The sequence below is a fragment of the Oryx dammah genome, unplaced genomic scaffold (genome assembly GCF_014754425.2).
Source record: "Oryx dammah isolate SB20612 unplaced genomic scaffold, SCBI_Odam_1.1 HiC_scaffold_8, whole genome shotgun sequence".
Classification (NCBI taxonomy): domain Eukaryota; kingdom Metazoa; phylum Chordata; class Mammalia; order Artiodactyla; family Bovidae; genus Oryx; species Oryx dammah.
The window spans coordinates 47,236,074-47,254,840 of NW_024070192.1; the positions used below are offsets into that span (position 1 = coordinate 47,236,074).

Sequence of the window (18,767 nt, forward strand, 5' to 3'; positions counted from 1 at the left end):
CATTTGCCATCTGCCTCTAGGGAGTGAGCCCCATGCTGCTATAGCTGTTGACTTTCAACAGCCCCTGAGGGAGTCCAGGGTGGAGTGAGGCACTCTGTGCTCCAGGGAATCTGGTGGGACAGGTCTTTAGATAGTCGATGTTTTTAGGACCAGATTTTATGATCTCAAGCCTTGCATCTCCTCATATCTAGAGAAGCACTAAATCCCTTCATGGTGACATCAGACCCTCAGGACTAACAAAAATCCTTTTGTAAAATGAGTGCTTCATGGTATTGAACTCCCCTTTTATCAAAACCTTATATATTGACTTTCCCCCACTGCCGCTTTGGAGCAGACTCTCAGAGCTATCTGAGATGCTGCCTCCTGGGCTGCAGTCCTCATTTTGCCCCAAATAAAACTTAACCCACAACTCTCAAGTTGTACAACTTTTTTTTAGTCAACACTGTGAATCCTCCACAAGTTGTGTTTTTGCGTACTTTACTGCACAGTACTGTACAAAGTACAGTAGCGGAGCCTCTTTATTTCAAGCCCAGGATGTCAGGAAATAAGCGTAAAAGCAGCGTGATGTAGCTGGTACTGTAAGATTAAAAATGTTTTATTTTTTGTGTTTGGTTGCTTTTTATGTATTATTTGTGTGGAAAGAATTTACACCTATTTCAGCACACTACCATATAACTGATTGTGTTAGTTGGGTACCTAGGCTAACTTTGTTGGACTTACAAACTGGACTTAAGAAACGGAAATCTTTTGCATGCAGGGGACTTCCTGTATGATGAAATACTTTTACTTATTTTCTCAGAATACTTTATATATGTAGTTTTTAATAACATTATTTGGGTATTTTTGACAAATAACAAACTGCACATATTTAAATATTTGTTTATTTATTTATTTGGCTGTGCTGGGTCTTAGTAGCGGCATGTGGGATCTATAGTTGTGGCATGGAAACTCTTATTTGCAGTATGTGGCATCTATTTCCCTGACCAGGGATTGAGCCTGGGTGCCTGCTTTGGGAGCTCAGAGTCTTAGTCCCTGGACCACCAGGGAAGTCTCCTGCACATATCTAACGTGTAAAATCATATAAAATTTGACATATGAAACCATCACTGCAATCAAGATATCCAACATACATACCATCCTTTTTGCAATCTCTCTCTCCCACTTTTCCATACTCTGCTACCATCTGCAAGAAACAATTGATTTGCTACCTGTCACTACAGAAGAGTTTGCATTTTCTAGACTTTTATACAATGGAATCAAATACGCACTCCTTTTTTGTCTGGCGTCTTTCACTGAGAATAATTATTCTGAGAATCATTCATGTTGTGGGTACCAATAGTTCTTTCCTTTTTTATAGGGAGTAATAATTCATTATATGGATAACTAAAACTTGTTTCTGTTGATGGGCATTTGGGTTTTCCAGTTTGTGACTGTTACAAATAAAAGTGTTATTGAAGGAGGAAACAGACAGAACAGGCTCCATCTTGAAAGTAAGACTCCATCTTGGGCCGGACTGTGGACTTTGACCTATATGCCCAGGATTTATGGAAACGACACACCAACTGGAAAACCAGACACCCACCCCCCATGGAAGAGCCCTAGAGCTCATATCTAGACTCTCCATTGCTTAAAAGAATACCCTAATTATATGTGTAACCAAATAGAATCATAAATGTGTTATGCTTATTGGGGTATGACTACAGGCCTATTGATAATTGTCCACTGTTAACTACCTAGGCTTAAGGCATATGAACCACAGGTTTAAGGCATATGAATCATGGGTTAACTTTGATTGTATCTTTCTTTTCCTTTGTTCAGACTAGTTTCAGAGAATTTGGGGAGGTGGGTTTGAACATGTACACTTAGGGTATATAAGGTTTTCACAAAAACTGGTCGGGGTCCTTGGCTAAGAGGAGACTCTGCCTTGGGCCTGCCGGTGTAATAAACTGCACTCTACTCTCTGCCTTGTCCTTCTGAGTGAGTTTGTTTCTCGGAACGTGTGGCTACAACAGTATGAGAGTTCCCTTTCCTCCATATCCTTGCAGACACCTAGTATGGTTAAGTCATTTTCACCATTCCAATGGGTGGGTAGTTTTAATTGGTATTTCCCTAATGACTAATAATGTTATCTCATTATAGTTTTTTAAAAGATATTTATTTAATTAATTAATTTCTGACTGTACCACACAGCTTGTGGAGTCTTTAGTTCCTTGACCAGAAATCAAACCTAAGCCCACTGCAGTGGCAGTGTGGAGCCCTAACCACTGGACTGCCAGAGAATTCCCTCTTTTACCCATTTTGAAATTGTTTTCCTGTTATTGCCTTTCAAGAGTTCTAGGTATAGTTGAGATACAAGTCCTTTATCATATAATCAATTACATATAGTTTATTCTGGCCAAGGGCTCATATTTTAATTCTCTTAAGAGTGTCTCTCACTGCTATGGAGGCATTTTTAAAGTCCAACAAATCCATTCCTTTCTTTTATGTATTGTGCATTTAGTGTCAGCTCTAAGCATTATTTGCTGAACCCAAGGTAAAAATTCTCTGTTTTCCTCCGGAAGTCCAGAGGTTGAGAGATTGAATATACAAATGGATTCTGGCCAAACCATATATCAAAACAGACCTCTGATCATAACCTTTAATTGTGACTCAAACCTGACTCACAACTCTGACTTCCCAACCTAACCACAACCCCTGCAGCAACTAGTCAAAAGAAGTCAGGACTTGATCAACAGCTGTGAATTTGCTTCCCCCACTTTCAACTCTGGCCCAACCAAACAAAGCTAAATAAGGTCTCCAAACCAGTGACATGAGATAACCCATTTCCAGTAAGCCCACTCCAGCTTCCTTAAATGAAAGTCACTCAGTCATGTCTGACTCTTTGCAACCCCATGGACTGCCAGAATACTGGAGTGGGTAGCCTTTCCTTTCTCCAGGGGATCTTCCCAACCCAGGGATCAAACCCAGATCTCCCACATTGCAGGCAAATTCTTTACCAGCTGAGCCACAATGCAGCTTCCTTAGAACAACCTCAAATCAGGTCATCCCTAAGTGCTCTCACTGTCTTTTCACTATAAAGCTTCCGAGTTTCTGCCATCACAAACAAATGATGGTGGCTGATTGCCTTAATATACTGAGCTCTGAGTAAACAGAGCTCTACCTGTTATCATTTGGGCAGTCTTCATTTATTTCCACGTGATTTTAGGCTTTATATTTAGGTTTATGGAATATTTTAAGTACACTTCTGTAAATGGTGTAAAGACTATGAATTGAAGTTCCTTTCTTTTGTATGTAGATATCCAGTGGCTCCAGTCCTATTTGCTGGGACAACTGGATTGCATTTAGGAAATGATGAAACGCACCTCAATCTGCCAGCCTGGTTGTTCCCAACAAATAGTCAATAATTTGTTAGTTCCAAACAAACTAAATGTGTGTGTGTATACGATATATTTTTATTATGTAAAATATAATATATTAAAGTATATAATATACTTTTTTCCCTCACAAGATGGGAACTGCTTGGACCAGAGAAATCTAAAGAATTTGTTCCATTGCAACAAAGATAAGTAACAAACTCAATCAGATTTGCTCCTTTCAAAACTTGGACTATAAAATAACCTGAGATTGCCCAGGTCTAAGTGAGAGAGGAAAGACAAAGCACCAAGAAAAGCCATTGCATCAGCGCACCCTAGAAACACCCTGACCGTGAAAGCTGTCCAGGTCGAAGGAGAATGTTCCAGAATCTGTTACCAAAATCACAGCAGAAAAATCACCTCTTAACCATTTCTCTGGTGGTAATGGGCTCATGTCAGGCTTGGCTTCTCCACCTGTCCTGCGCACTTAATTCCTGTATGAATCTGGGCTCAAGTTCTGTGGGAATAAATGAAGTGAACCGACTTCAGAAGAGTGGCCTCAAAACAGTCATTAGCTTGCCTTCCCTGTGCTTGTCCGATTCTAATGGCGTGTCTTCCTGTATTTTAGGAGAACATTTCAGGGTAAGACCAGCATAAGTGTTGAGAAGATGAGTCTCAAGACTGATTTGAAAATGAGTTTTGCTGTGTATGTTTTAAACGCAGGAAAAATCACTCCTAGGAATGAGCACAGGAGTGGAATGAACCCTCAACTGCAGAAGAAAGCAGAAAGCATTGTGCATGCAACATCTGCCTGCTGAATTCTGGAGGGTGGGTAACCAAGGCTGAGACTGAAAACAAAGTCCACGATTATGAAAGCCATGGAGTATGACTGTATCTGCCTTCAACCTTCAAAAAGCTGTTCAGATGAGTTGCACCCGGGAGAAGTCTTTCTGATTTCTGTGAAATCATGGACCATCAGAGGCCTCAGTTACAGGACTAGTTACCTGTGCCCCTCTTTGAACCACAGACAGAGAATATCTATTGTTGCCATGAATTCTCAGGAAGCACTGGCATTCCTCAAAGATGGGATTCAGACTCTTACAAATGTTTTAATGTGTTAAGTCCATAGAAAGCTCAGGTTCATGCACAAAATAAAGGTAACATACAGGCTTCAGCTGCTGCTTAATTTGATAGTGCTCACCACCTTCAGTACCTGGAAAAGCTCAACCTTACTTAAAGTCAACACGGGTTGAATTTAAGATGTTCTCAACAAAGGAGTCACAATGCTTTACTTAGTATCTCCTCAGCTGTTTCTGCATTTATAAACACTGAAGGAGGGTACATATTTTTCGGTGTGCATGATAAGACCCATCAAGTCACTGTCACTGGAAGTGAAAAAAGAAACTAGATCTTACCACCACGAGTGCTTCTATTGATCACTGTATTAGGAAGTTGCCAGTCCATCACTTCTGAACCCAGAGGAGTGAGATACTATGCTATCACATTCCTTGAAGTGCACAATCAGGGGGCCCTCCATGGATATGTCTGTGCAGTCGAGGTGGAATGATTCTGCTGTGCAGTGTTTGTGCCCAGTTCCAGGCAGGTGAAGGACAACTGTGTGAGACAGCTGGCCTCAAAGAACAGGCAGCATGGATCGGGTGAGAAGACTGAGGTCAGAGAACAAAATCAACAGTGATTTTCATGTTTGCTGAGGTGGGAGGAGATGGGGAAGGAGGAAAGGGAGGTTATTATTTTAGCATCTGGGGAAAGAGAGGTACCTGCTGATTTGCAGATGCCTGATTTATTAATTCCTCTAGACACAGCGGGTGGGTCATTGCCCTTCTTTCCCTCTGCCTATCTTGAATATCCTGCATTCCACAAATAGATGCCCTGGCTTAGCAGACCTACTAGATGCTGGTGCAGAAGGCTGTTTGATTTAACAGTTTGTTATCTTCACACCCTTTCTTGTGTTCACATTCAAGTCTCTTGTTTCCCTTTCTGATTATGAATTCACACTTACTTACTCAGGAAATTCCTTTTTCACATGTGCATATGGGTCCTCTCTGATTTACTGCCACTTTTCCCTGCCTCCCCATTCTTATAATGGTTCCCTGATCAAATCTTCTTTCTCACAGCCCCACTTCCATTTTTGAACCAACAACCAACCAAACCTCTCTTTCCTCACTTTTCCTTTCAAAAGTCATGACTTTTGATGTTCAAAGAGGTGATATGCATGCACCTTCGAAAAGGAAATCCTGAGATAAAATCAGACAAAGAAAAGCAATGGTAACTTCTTTAAAAGTTCATAAAGTCCATTTCAGGGTCTTCTTAGAAATGTATATTCATTTACCTTCACTTCTGGTCATACTTTTTTTATATATATTTAGAGATATGCCAACATGTACACATAGATTAACTGTCCTCACTAGTCCCAAACAGAAAACAACCAAATTATCAATTGAAACAACAATGGGTAAATATAGTATATTCACATGATGGAATATTATTCAGCAATGAAAATGAAATAGGTCTAGAGTAGGATAATTAAATTGTTTTGAAATATCACTAGAGGATTAAAGAAAGAAAGGGAATTTTAAGGGGATCTGGGAGACTGTTCTAAGGTAAAGACCACTCAAGAAAAGAATCCAGTAACCTAGCAGCAATCTACTCTACCTTGAAGCAAGGCCAGGTGCATCTAAGCACTAGACACACTCAAGCCACAAGACCTTACAGTTAAAACACAGAACAACAGACACTGGGCCTGAATCTTGTTCCATGAAGTCAGAAATGCTGAAGAGCAGCATTTCTGCATGTAGCTAAGACAGGAATATAGATGAAAGGAGAAAGAACACAGGTGAAAGGGGACTTTATACTGAAACCTGAGATGGATAACCATATTCTAGAATATGTTACCACCCTTTTGCTAATATATATGATCTGAATAGCACCCTGACAGTCCTGGCTATATCATACAGGGATCGAGGAGAAATTAACTATGTAAGCCTGCAACAAGGGCGGGGTAGGCATGCAGTTGTTATTGCTCGACCCTTAGCCAGAGGTCCCACTCCATAGCAGTCAGGCTCACAGTGGTCCTGGCAGCAGAGAGTGTGGTGAGAGGTGGATCACGGCCTTCTCCCCAGGGCCCTCCAGGCCTTCCAGCCTCAGGACTGGCAGGTGAGTTGGGGGTCCCAGGGACAGGGTGAGAGCTGTATCTTGCAGAGCTCCAGAGCCCTCACCAGGGCTGCCCACTAGTGAGGCCCAGGCCCTGGTGAAAGGACCCAGGCCAGGTACTGGATGAATACTCCCAGGCAGGGTAACTGGCCTGCACAGGCAGTCCCTGCTCTTAGCCAGGGCCTGGACCTGGGGAAGTGAAAGCTGAGTATTGGGCCCTTGCCCTTTCTTGTCAGAAAAGAGAATAACATTTGTTTTGGTGGTGGTTTACAGGGACATTGTGATCTGACCAGGACCTCGTACTAAGTTTGCAATAACTAACCACACCCCTCCCCTCACCTTTCCTATAAAAGGACTTTGCTGAAAGCTTTCTGGGAGTTCAGGGTTTTTAAAGCATGAGCCACCCATCTCCTTGCATGGCCCTGCAATAAACCTCTCTCTGCTCCAAACTAATGTTTTGGTATTGTTTGACCTCACCGTGTGTCAGGCACACAGATCTAACATTTGGTAACAAGACTCAATGTCTACTCGAGAAAGAGAAAATGATGGTCTTCTCCCCTCCCCAATCTTTCTTTGATTACAAAAATGTAGCCCTCTTTGTTCTTGGGGTTGCACTCCCTTGCCTGCCCACTAGTATCTCTCACAAGCATCCTATGCTAATAAACTCACTCTTTGCCAACTTGACTTCTTTCTGTGAGGAGATAAAACCTGAGCTGCAATAAGTCTGACACCAGATGAGCTGTTTTAACTGAAAGACAGTGCGCTTGAATCTCCTCCTGAACCAGGGATCCATGGTTCAAATTCTAGTCTGAGATGCAGCTGGGTTCCAGTCTTATTTGAGAAAGACTGTGGCTTCAGAGCCTGCTCCGGACACTCAGAACTCTTTCAGACACAGATCCAAACCACTAAATAAAATATACAATGTTAGGAACTAAATGGTTTGAAACCAGTAATGATTTTAAGGCAGTTTATAAAACACTCCTTTGATCTTTTGGAAGAAAAGACAAAAGACTCAATCCCTTAATCTATGTCAAAGAAAACAGTCAATGTTGACATTTAAGGAGAGACTGCAGGATTTTTAAACTGTGATTGTAGTTTAAAATACATATTATATATTGCGTTAGACTAAGTCTTGTAAAAATCATGTCTTAAGGAATAAGAAAAATTAGAAATTCCCCAAATTCAGATAATATAAAGATTTTTAAAATCTTAAATTTAAAAATTCACTCTCAAAGGTTTCAAAGGGCCTTTTCCAAACATATTTATGTGCTCTTGCTGCCTATTGAACTTCTGCTCCAGAAAATATAAAGGTCGACCACAACGGGCCTCTCCTCCAACCTATGGGCCTTCCTGCTCCTCAAATGGGCAGGAGGTGTGAGGTCCAGGTAGCGGCCCCATGGAGGCCAGACCCAGGGGCGGGTCTCAAGGCCGCCTCCCGAGCCCCAGCTTTCTGAAATGGGACGCGGGTCTGGACATGGATGACCAGCGGGCACAGAACACCCGAAAATGTCTGCTCCGCAGCGCTGCACCGTGGCCTCCGGGTCCTAGTATTTCAACCTGAAAGTCAACTTCGAGCTTTGCTTTAGACCGACCCTCCAGGCCAAGTGGACAGGACCACCAGGGAAGTCCCTGTGTGGACATGTCTTGAACCTCTTTGGGTAAAAACCAAGAAGTGAGCTGCAGCACTTTATAGTGCCCACTACAAAGAGGGCACTCAAAAAAGCAAGAGAGTTCCAGAGAAATATCTGCTTCTGCTTTATTCACTATGCCAAAGCCTTTGACTGTGTGGATCACAACAAACTGGAAAATTCTTAAAGAGATGGGAATACCAGACCACCTTACCTGCCTCATGAGAAACCTATATGCAGGTCAAGAAGCAACAGTTAGAACTGGACAGGGAACAACAGACTGGTTCTAAATTGGGAAAGGAGTATGTTAAAGCTATATATTGTCACCCTGCTTATTTAACTTATATGCAGAGTACATCATACTAAATGCCAGGCTGGATGAAGCACAAGCTGGCATCAAGATTACTGGGAGAAATATCAATAACCTCAGATATGCAGATGACACCACCCTCGTGGCAGAAAGCTGAGAAGAACTAAAGAGCCTCTTGATGAAAGTGAAAGAGGAGAGTGAAAAAGTTGGCTTAAAACTCAGCATTCAAAAAACCAAGATCATGGCACCTGGTCCCAACACTTCATGGCAAATTGATCGGGAAATAATGAGAGACTTTATTTTCTTGGGCTCCAAAATCACTTCAGATGGTGACTGCAGCCATGAGATTAAAAGACATTTGCTCCTTGGGAGAAAAGCTATGACCAACCTAGACAGCTTATTAAAAAGTAGAGACATTACTTTGCCAACAAAGGTCCATCTAGTCAAAGCTATGGTTTTTCCAGTAGTCATATATGGATGTGAGTTGGACTGAGTGCCAAAGAATTGATGCTTTTGAACTGTGCTTTTGAAGACTCTTGAGAGTCCCTTGGACTGCAGGGAGATCAAACCAGTCAATCCTAAAGGAAATCAGTCATGAATATTCATCGTAAGGACTGGTGCTGAAGCTGAAACTCCAGTACTTTGGCCACCTGGTGGGAAGAACTGCCCCACTGGAAAAGACTCTGATGCTGGGAAAGCTTGAAAGCAGGAGGAGAAGGTGATGACAGAAGATGAGATGGTTGGATGGAATCACTGACTTGATGGACATGAGTTTGAGCAAGCTCTGGGAGTTGGTGATGGACAGGGAGGCCTTGTGTGCTGCAGTCCATGGGGTTGCAAAGAGTTGGACACGACTGAGCAACTGAACTGAACAAAGAGGAAAGCTTCGTGGTTGGTTGGTTTCTCTGAACTTTGGACATGCAGCTCTAATCTACATTCTGGTGACCAGTAAGGCTGTCCAGAGAGCAGGACTCTGTAGCAAGACCAAAGCAAGGATGGCTGGCCATTTTCACATGGTGACCTAGCAGACCCAATGGGAATGGAAGGCTCTGTAGAAGACAGAGTTCTGAAGAAAGCCTCTAACAAGCCCCAATAACAAGCCCTGTGGTTTTGGAGGAAGATCACGCTCACTTCTGCCAGCGAGTGTCATCCATGTGCATTCTGGCTTCCCACAGAGTCCTATTGAGACTGAATCTCAGACCATGGGGCACCAAGTAACTGTGTGGACTGACATCCCGTCAAATCCTAGGGGTCATCTGATCCACCGAATTACACAGTGAAGGTACAGAGTAGAATTCTGTCATAAAATGGAACTCATTTATATCAGACTAGACACAAGCGGGTCTGCAAGACCAAAACAAGTTATAAAAGCAGGCAACTCAGACTCCCATAGCATCTCCATCCACTATCTCACTGGCTTTCCCTCCACTCACAGCACTACCTTCAACCAGAATGCATGGTTGCTGCCCTCTGCCCCACTCGGGTAACCCTGCCAGACAATGCCAGAGGGAACTTCTCTAGGTCAGCAAACAATCACTGGGGTGGGATGAGAGCTGTTCCAGGACTAAGACCTTATAGGGATAAAAGTTTAACCCCACGAGGTAAAGACTCCTATCCCACCGAGGTGGGCAGAACTTGGAGGAATTGATGGGGGAAGGAAGGCTGCTATAATTACCACCTGAGGCCTAAGGTCAGCTCCAGAAGTGGCTCAGCAGCAGCCAAGTTTTGTGCTAATTGATATTTCTTTCTCCTCCACCCCTTCTGATGAGAAGATTGGGGATTGATGACATTTTTGGTTTCAGATGAACATTTGACTGAATAGACACCATGGTATGGTAGCTTCATTTACTATGTTGGGGCACATTAACCTTTCACCCACAGGAAGGATAAGAACAGATGCTTGGGAGGGTGAGAAGATGTGTTGTGAACATCTTCCCTCTGGGATCCATTCTCCATCCCGTTCTGGACCCCAAGAGGCTGACTGGATGATATCATCACCTGAATTCTGGTTGATTTCATCCATGGGGACAATAACTGAAAATTAGCAGGAAGGAGGAGAGTAAAGCGAGGCTTTAAAAAATTGCCCATTTTACAACCATATTTTGCTCTGCCACTTTTTATAGTCCTTTGTTCATGTATTCGAGTTCGCGTCTGCCACAGGATTCCCAGCACCTAGAATAGCTAGTTTCACACACAGGCATGGTTTCTTCTTAGACAGGAGGCCTTCCAATCAGTTATCATCCTTCTGAATATACAGATGTGTTTCCATCCTGGAGGCTGGAAAGAACATAAGAGTCTGTGCAACAGTTGTCCCAGCCACACTTAGAGGGATCTCAAACGTGACTTCCCTTGGAGTGATCTCAAACGTGACCTCCCTTGGAGTGATCTCAGACGTGACCTCCCTTGGAGTGATCTCAGATGTGACCTCCCTTAGAGTGATCTCAAACGTGACCTCCCTTCCCAAGTTTGGAGCAGACGTCACTGTCCAACCTGATGTGTTCATCAAGCCCCTCAGTTGCCTTGTTGCTCTGGACCGTACCCTTTGCTTCCTCACTTCTTTCAGGAGCTTTGTCTGCTGTGCTTATTAAAAGGTCAACCCCTTGCAGGAGTGATTCTTTTTAAAAAGACCTGGCATAGTTCTGCCACATGGATCTCCTCATGTTCCAAACACAGTGCACTCTAATCTCTAAAGTGCCATCCACACCCTAAGTCCAGGAAGCCCCCAGAAAGTCACAAGGGATGTTAGGTGGAGAATTTTCTCTGACCTCCTGCACTGCTCTTTGCTTTTGGATATCATCGCAAACCACTCTGGCACACTCTATTCCTGAATGTAAGGGTAAGGAGTGAGGAGGCCTCTGCAATCCAAGTGGTGAATCAGAAAGTGGACCAAGAAAATCCAGAAAAAATTCCTGGGCAATTTTTGTCCTTTCAGTGATGTTTTTTTCTTCTCATAGTAGTCTCTGTTGTCAATGTGGAAATTCTTAGCTTCATTAATCATGACATGTTGCATCTTTTCAAATGTACTTTTTCATGAAGGTTTGTGTATGATTAGTCTTCAATCATGTCCAACTCTCTGCAGCCCCATGGACTGTAGACTGCTAGACTCCTCTGTCCGTGGAATTTCATAAGCAAGAATACTGAGCGGGTTGCCATCTCCTTCTCCAGGGGATCTTCCCCACCCAGGGATCGAACCCCATCTCTTGCCTCTCCTGCATTGGCAGGTGGAACATGTTATTAAAAATGCAAGAAGAGCTCTTCCTGCCATCTTTCAGTGCTGCCACAATGGTGCACGAATGTCCTGGTTGATGCTCTCAAGAGGATCAACAATGGCAAAAGGAGAGAGGTAAATGACAGGTTCCAATCAGGCCGTACTCCGGAAGTCATCATCAGGCTTCTAACTACAATGATGAAGCATGGTTACATTGACAAATTTGGTATCATTGATAATCACAGGGCTGGTAAAATTGCTAACCTCACAGGCAGTCTATATAAGTGGCGAATGGTCAGCCCCAGATTTGATGTGCAATTCAAAGAGCTAGAAAAATGACAGAATAACCTGTTCCCATCCTGCTGATTTGGTTTCATTGTTCTGACAATCTCAGCTGACATCATGGACCATGAAGAAACAAGACAAAAACACACCGGAGGGAAAATCCTTGGTTTCTTTTTCTAGGGATGTACTACGTGCGTGCAAATTAAAAAAAAAAAGATACAAATGCAGGTCTTCCTAATGAAATAAAGAAAGGAGATGATTTTTTAAAATTCTTTAAAAATCAAAGTATAGTTTATTTATAATATTTTCTTAGTTACACATGTTCAACAAAGTAATTCAATTTTTTGCAAAGTATGTTCCATTTGGTATTACAAAATAATGCCTATATTTCTCTGTGTTGTATAATATATACTTGTTGCTTATTTATTTCATACACAGGAGTTGTATCTCTTAATCCCATGCCCCTTCCCCTCTTTATCCCCACTATTAACCATTAGTTTGTTCTCTGTATCTGTTTCTGTTTTGTTATACATTTGTTTGGTTTATTTCTTAGATTCTACATATATTTGATGAGTCCCTCGGACAACAAGGAGATCAAACCAGTCAATCCTAAAGGAAATCAACCCTGAATATTCATTGGAAGGACTGATGCTGTAGCTGAAGTTCCAATACTTTGGCCACCTGATGCAAAGAGCCAACTCACTGGAGAAGACCCTGGTGCTGGGAAAGACTGAAGGCAGGAGGAGAAGGGGACGGCAGAGGATGAGATGGTTGGATGGCATCACCGACTCAATGGTCACGAGTTTGAGCAAGCTCCAGAAGACTGTGAAGGACAGGGGAAACCTGGCGTGCTGCGGTCCATTCGTGTTGGTGCAAATGGCAGGATTTCCTTCTTGAATGGCTGGGTAGTGTTCCATTGTGTACACATGGACCACATCTTCTTCGCTCATTCATCTATTGATGGACACGTAGGTTGTTTCCATATCTTGGCTGTTACAAATAATGCTGCTATGAACATCGGGATGCATGCCTTTTTGAATTAGTGCTTTTGTTTTCTTTCGCTATAAATCCAGGAGTGGAACTGCTGAGTCATACAGCAATACATACATATAGTTTTTGTGAAACGCTGCCATACCATTTTCCATAATGGCTGGACTAGTTTACATTTCCACCAACAATGCACGAGAGTTCCCTTTTCTCCACATCCTTGTCAAAATTTGTTATTTGTACTATACTTTTGATGATAGCTATTCTGACAGGTGTGAGATGATATCTCATTGTGGTTTTAATTTACATTTCTATAATGATTAGTGGGGTTTCCCAGGTGGTCCTAGTGGTAAAAAACCTGCCTGCCAATGCAGGAGACGTAAGAGATACAGGTTTGATCCCTGGAGACTCCCATGGACGGAGGAGCCTGGAGGGCTACAAAGGGGGGAGGAGCCACGGGGTCACAAAGAGTGAAACACGACTGAAGTAACTGAGCACACATGCAGTGATTAGTGATGCTGAGTATCTTTTCACGCACCTAATAGCCATTTTTATGTCTTCTTTGGAAAAATGTCTATTCAGGTCTTCTGCCCTGAAATTAATGTTTACATCTCTTTGGTCTCCTTAAACCTGGAAGAAAGAGAGAAAAGCATAGAGTTCATCTGGATACTTTTTAGGTACCTATGACATACCAAGATGTACAACAAGCAATTGGACACAATAAAAATATTTTGAGCTCAGATAAAAATTATAGCTTTTCCCCATTAAAATGTAATCAAATGAGTGTATTGGTTATCTACTAAAATTTAAGTTTTATTCTGAGACATTGCTATTAGTGCACAAAAGTGGTATGCGGTAATGAGTAACACGTGGCAAACCAACATTTCCACTGAGAACAGTTAGAAAAGGCCATTATCATACATAAAACATCTGTCTGAAGGCAATTTAAAGCTGAGGCAACCGGCTTTGCTTTGCTTTGCTTTAGACAAATTAGAGATTTGCAAATACAAATCAGAGATTAAAAATACCGTCAAAACTTTCCTTGAGTAGCTAAGTCTCTAACTGGATTAAGATAATCATATGTTACTCTGTTGGCCTTGCAAAGGAGAGCATGAATCTTCTTGAGAGGAAGAGAGTATTATCTAGATCCTCTATACCTTTTTTCATACAGTGTCTAGGATTTAACTGAAAATTACCTGGCATGTCAAAATACAGGACTGTATGGCGAAGACCAAGAAGGAAAAAACCATACAACAGAAACAGACCAAAGTTAATCCAAATAATGGAATTATCAGACAAGGATTGAAAAGAGCTATTATTTATGTGCTTAAGAAAGAGAGGAGAAAAGGGAGAAAAAAAAATCATCAAAGAATTGATAGACTCCAGTAGGAATTCTAGAATTGAATTGAAATTAGACATTAATAGATAGGTTTAACAGGAAATTAGACACAGCAAAAGAGAAAATTAGTGAACTAGAAGGCTGATAAAATCAATATTTAGATTTAAGCATATATAGAGAAAAAGAAGAGTAAAAATTCAGATTAAAAAATAGTCATACGGTACACAACAAAAACGTCAAATGTGTACACAACATGGAGAGATGTGAAAAAGTATTTAAGAGCAATATTTTCTTTAAGAGATAACTTTTGAAAAATTCCAAAGCTGACAAGACAGAAAAAGCTGTAGACCTGACATGCTGTGAATCCCAAGCAGGATGAATAGAAACAAAAATATACATAGGCCCAGCATACCAAACTGTTAAACATCAAAGACAAAGAAAAAAGTCTTAAGATGAATAAAAAAGGGCACATTACTTTCACAGTAGTAACAGAAAATATTCTGTTGACTTTAAAAATTTTTCATTTTATGTTGGACCATAGTTGATTAACAAGTTTGTATTAGTTTCAGGTGTACAGCAAAATGATTCAGTTTTACATGTATCTTCTTTTTATTCTGTTGACTTTTTATAATTTAGATATAATTGGCATATAACATTATATTAGTGGCTAGTATACAACACAGTGATTAGATATTTCTGTATATTGCAAAGTGATCACCATTGGACAGTAAGTCTAGTTGACATCCATCACTATATATTATTACAACATTTTTTTCCTTGTGAAAAATTTTAAGATTTATTCTCTTAACAACCTACAAATATACAATAGAGTATTACCATAGTTGGGTTTCTCTGGTAGCTCAGCTGGTAAAGAATCCACCTGCAATGTGGGAGACCTGGGTTCAATTCCTGAGTCGGGAAGATCCAGGAATTTGAAGGAGAAGGGATAGGCTACCCACTTCAGTATTCTTGGGCTTCCCTGGTGACTCAACCGGTAAAGAATCCACCTGCAATGTGGGAGACCTGGGTTCAATCCCTGCGTTGGTAAGATCCCCTGGAGAAGGGAACAGCCACCCACTCCAGTATTCTGACCTGGAGAATTCTGTGAACTGCATAGTCCATGGGGTCACAAAGAGTTGGACACAACTGAGCAACTTTCACTTTCACTACCATAGTCACCATGCTGTACGTAACATCCCATGACTTATTCATTTTACAGTTGGAATTGTGTGCTTTTTAACTTACTTTATCCATTCTGCAGCCCCATCCCCACCCCTATTCTTTGTATTCATGAGCTTGGGAGCTTTTTTGGTTGGTTGGTTTTTGTCTTCATATTCCACATATAAGTGAGATCACATAATATTTGTTTTTCTCTGTCTTATTTCACTTAACACTATGCCCTAAAAATCCACCCATATTGTCAAAAATGGCAAAATTTCCTTCTTTTTCTATGATTGAATAATGTTTCGTCGTGTGTGTTTAATGGCTATACAGAATATAGGAACATAAATTTCTCTCATATCTAGGCTATTGTAAATAATGCTGCAATAAGCATAGGGGTACATGTATCTTTCAGTTAGTACTTTTTTTCTCTTTGAATAAACACCCAGAAGTGAACCTGTGGGATCATATGGCCATTCTACTTTTAATTTTTTGAGGAACTTCCATACTACTCTCCATAGTGGTTGCACAAATTTATATTCCCAACAGTGCACAAGGGTTCCTTTTCCTTCAATCCTCACTAAGACTTGTTACTTCTTGTCTTTTTGATGATAGCCATTCTAACACGTATGAGGTGATATCTCATTGTGGCTTTGATTTTCATTTCCCTAATGATTAGTGATGTTAAAGCACTTTCCTTTTATTATCTGTATGTCTTCTTTAGAAAAATGTCTATTCAGATTCTGTGCCATTTTAAAATTAGATTGTTTTATTTTGTTGTTATTGAGTTGAATGAATTCTTTATATACTTTGGATGTTAACCCCTTATGAGACACATGATTTGCAAATATATTCTCCTATTTGGTATGTTGCCTTTTAATTTTTTTGATGATTTGATTTGTTTTACACAAGGTTTTAAGTTTGATGTGATCTTGCTTATTTATTTTTGCTTTTGTTATCTGTGCTTTTGTTGTCAATTCAAAAAAACAAAATCACCAAGACAGATGCTAAGCAGCTTACCACCTATGTTTTCTTCTAGGAGTTTTATGATATCAGATCTATCATTAAAGCTTTTAATCCATTTTGAGTTAATTTTGTATATAAGAGATGGATTAATGGAACAGGATAGAAATCCAAGAAATAAACCCAAGCACTTGTCAGTTAATCTATGATAAAGGAGGTAAGAATATACAATGGAGAAAAGATAATCTCTTCAATAAGTGGTGCTGGGAAAACTGGACAGTTCCATTTATTAATAAAAGAATGAAATCAGAACATTCTCTATCACCGTCTACAAAAATAATGTCAAAATGGATTAAAGTCTTAAATACAAGACTGGAAACCATAAAACTCCTAGAAGAAAAGACAGGCAGAATACTCTTTGACACAAGTTGTAGCAATATATGTGTTTTTGGATCTATCTCCTAAAGCAAAGAAAATAAAAGCAAAAGTAAGTAAATGGAACGTAGTGAAACTTAAAAGCTTTTGCATAGTAAAGAAAACCATTGACAAAATGAAAAGACAATCTACTGAATAGGAGAAAATATTTCCAAATGATATGACTGATAAAGTGTTACTATCCAAAATATTAAGATAGCGCATACAACTTAATATCAAAAAGCAAGCAACATGATTTAAAAATGTGCAGAAGACCTAATAGACATTTAAAAACAAAAAACAAAAAATAGATGGCCAACAGGCACATGGAAAGAGGTTCAACACTGTTAATCATTAGAGAAACACAGTTTAAAACCACAATGAGATATCACCTTATACTGCCAGAGTGGCTACCATTAAAAAGAACACAAATAAAAAATGTTGGCAAGCATGTGAAAAACAGTAAGGAGCTTTCTCAAAAGACTAACAAGAGAACTCCCACATCACTAAAAAGAGAATCCACTCCTGGGGATATATCCAAAAAATGAAAAACTAATTTGAAAAGACATATGAATCCCAGTGTTCATAGCAGCATTATTTACAACTGCCAAAATATAGAAGCAACCTAAGTGTCCATCAACAATGAATGGATAAAGAAGATGTGCTATATATACACAATGGGATACTACTCAGGCATAAAAAATGAAACCTTGCCTTTTGGAACAACATGGATAAGATAAGTCAGACAGAAAGACAAATACTGTATGATATCACTTATATGTAGAATCTAAAATATAAAGCAAACTAATGAAAACTAGTAACAAACTAGTAACCAAAAAGGAACAGACCCACAGATTCAGTGGGGAGAAGGACGCGGGGGAAGGGAAAAATAGAGTAGGGGATTAAGAGGTAGAGACTACTATGCATAAAATAAATAGGCTCCAGGGATTATATTGTACAACACAAGGAATACAGCCAATATTTTATAAAAACTATAAACAAGGTATAACCTTTAAAAATTGTGAATCATATACTTACCCAGCAGAGGAGATACCACGATCACGAAGGTGGTTTTCCCAGGGCAAGGCTCATCCATTGCACTCCAGGTGTGCTGACCCCTGCAATTGCCCCAAGCGTGGGGAACTCGGCTGCATAATTTGTAGTAGGGAGGAGCTGCGTTCATGCTTCCTCCTGGTAGGTTTTGAAAATCAAATGTCTGGTAATTTCCCAGTGGTTCAGCATTTAAGAATCTGTGCTTCCAGTGCAGGGGACACAGGTTCAATCCTTGGTTCTGGAACTAAGACCCCATATGCCATGTGGTACAGCCGAAAAACAAAACAAAAACCAAAACAGTGTGAATCACTGTGTTGTATAGTAAAACTTATATAATATTGTAAATCAACTATTTACATATATACATAAACATTTTAGAAAGGAAGTAATTACTGATAGGTTTGTATTTAGTACCATTTTGCCATTTCCTGCTGTTTTGTAGCTTGTCTGTTTCTTTTTTCTTCTCTCACTCACTTGCTTTGATGACTTTCTGTAGAAGTATGCTCAGATTCATATCCCTTTATCTTTTGGAGTGGAAATGGCAACCCACTCCAGTATTCTTGCCTGGAGAATTCCATGGACAAGGGAGCCTGGCAGGCTACAGTCCATGGAGTCGCAAAGAGTTAGACACGACTGAGCAGCTGTCATTTATACTTTCATATCTTTTCCTATTACAGATCTTCCTTGACTTGTGATGGTTTTATGTCCCAATAAACCCATCAGAAGTTGAAAATATTTTAAGTCAAACCTGCATGTAATACAACTAACCTACTGAACATCATAGCTCAGTCTGGCCTACCTTAAATCAGCTCAGAACACTTACATTGGCCTACAGTTAGGCAAACTCATTTAACACAAAGCTTATTTTTAAATTAAAATGTTGAATATATCATTT

The 18,767-nt window shown here is 40.4% G+C and overlaps 1 non-coding gene and 1 pseudogene across 1 annotated transcript; both read left to right on the forward strand.

Moving 5' to 3' along the window:
• Positions 1-4,021: 4,021 nt before the first annotated feature.
• On the forward strand, positions 4,022-5,049 carry LOC120866670 (annotated as a pseudogene).
• A 12,800-nt stretch (positions 5,050-17,849) lies between these two features.
• Positions 17,850-18,011, forward strand: LOC120867493. Its single transcript, XR_005721921.1, has one exon. It is a non-coding gene; the product is annotated as a U1 spliceosomal RNA (small nuclear RNA).
• The last annotated feature ends 756 nt before the right edge of the window (positions 18,012-18,767 follow it).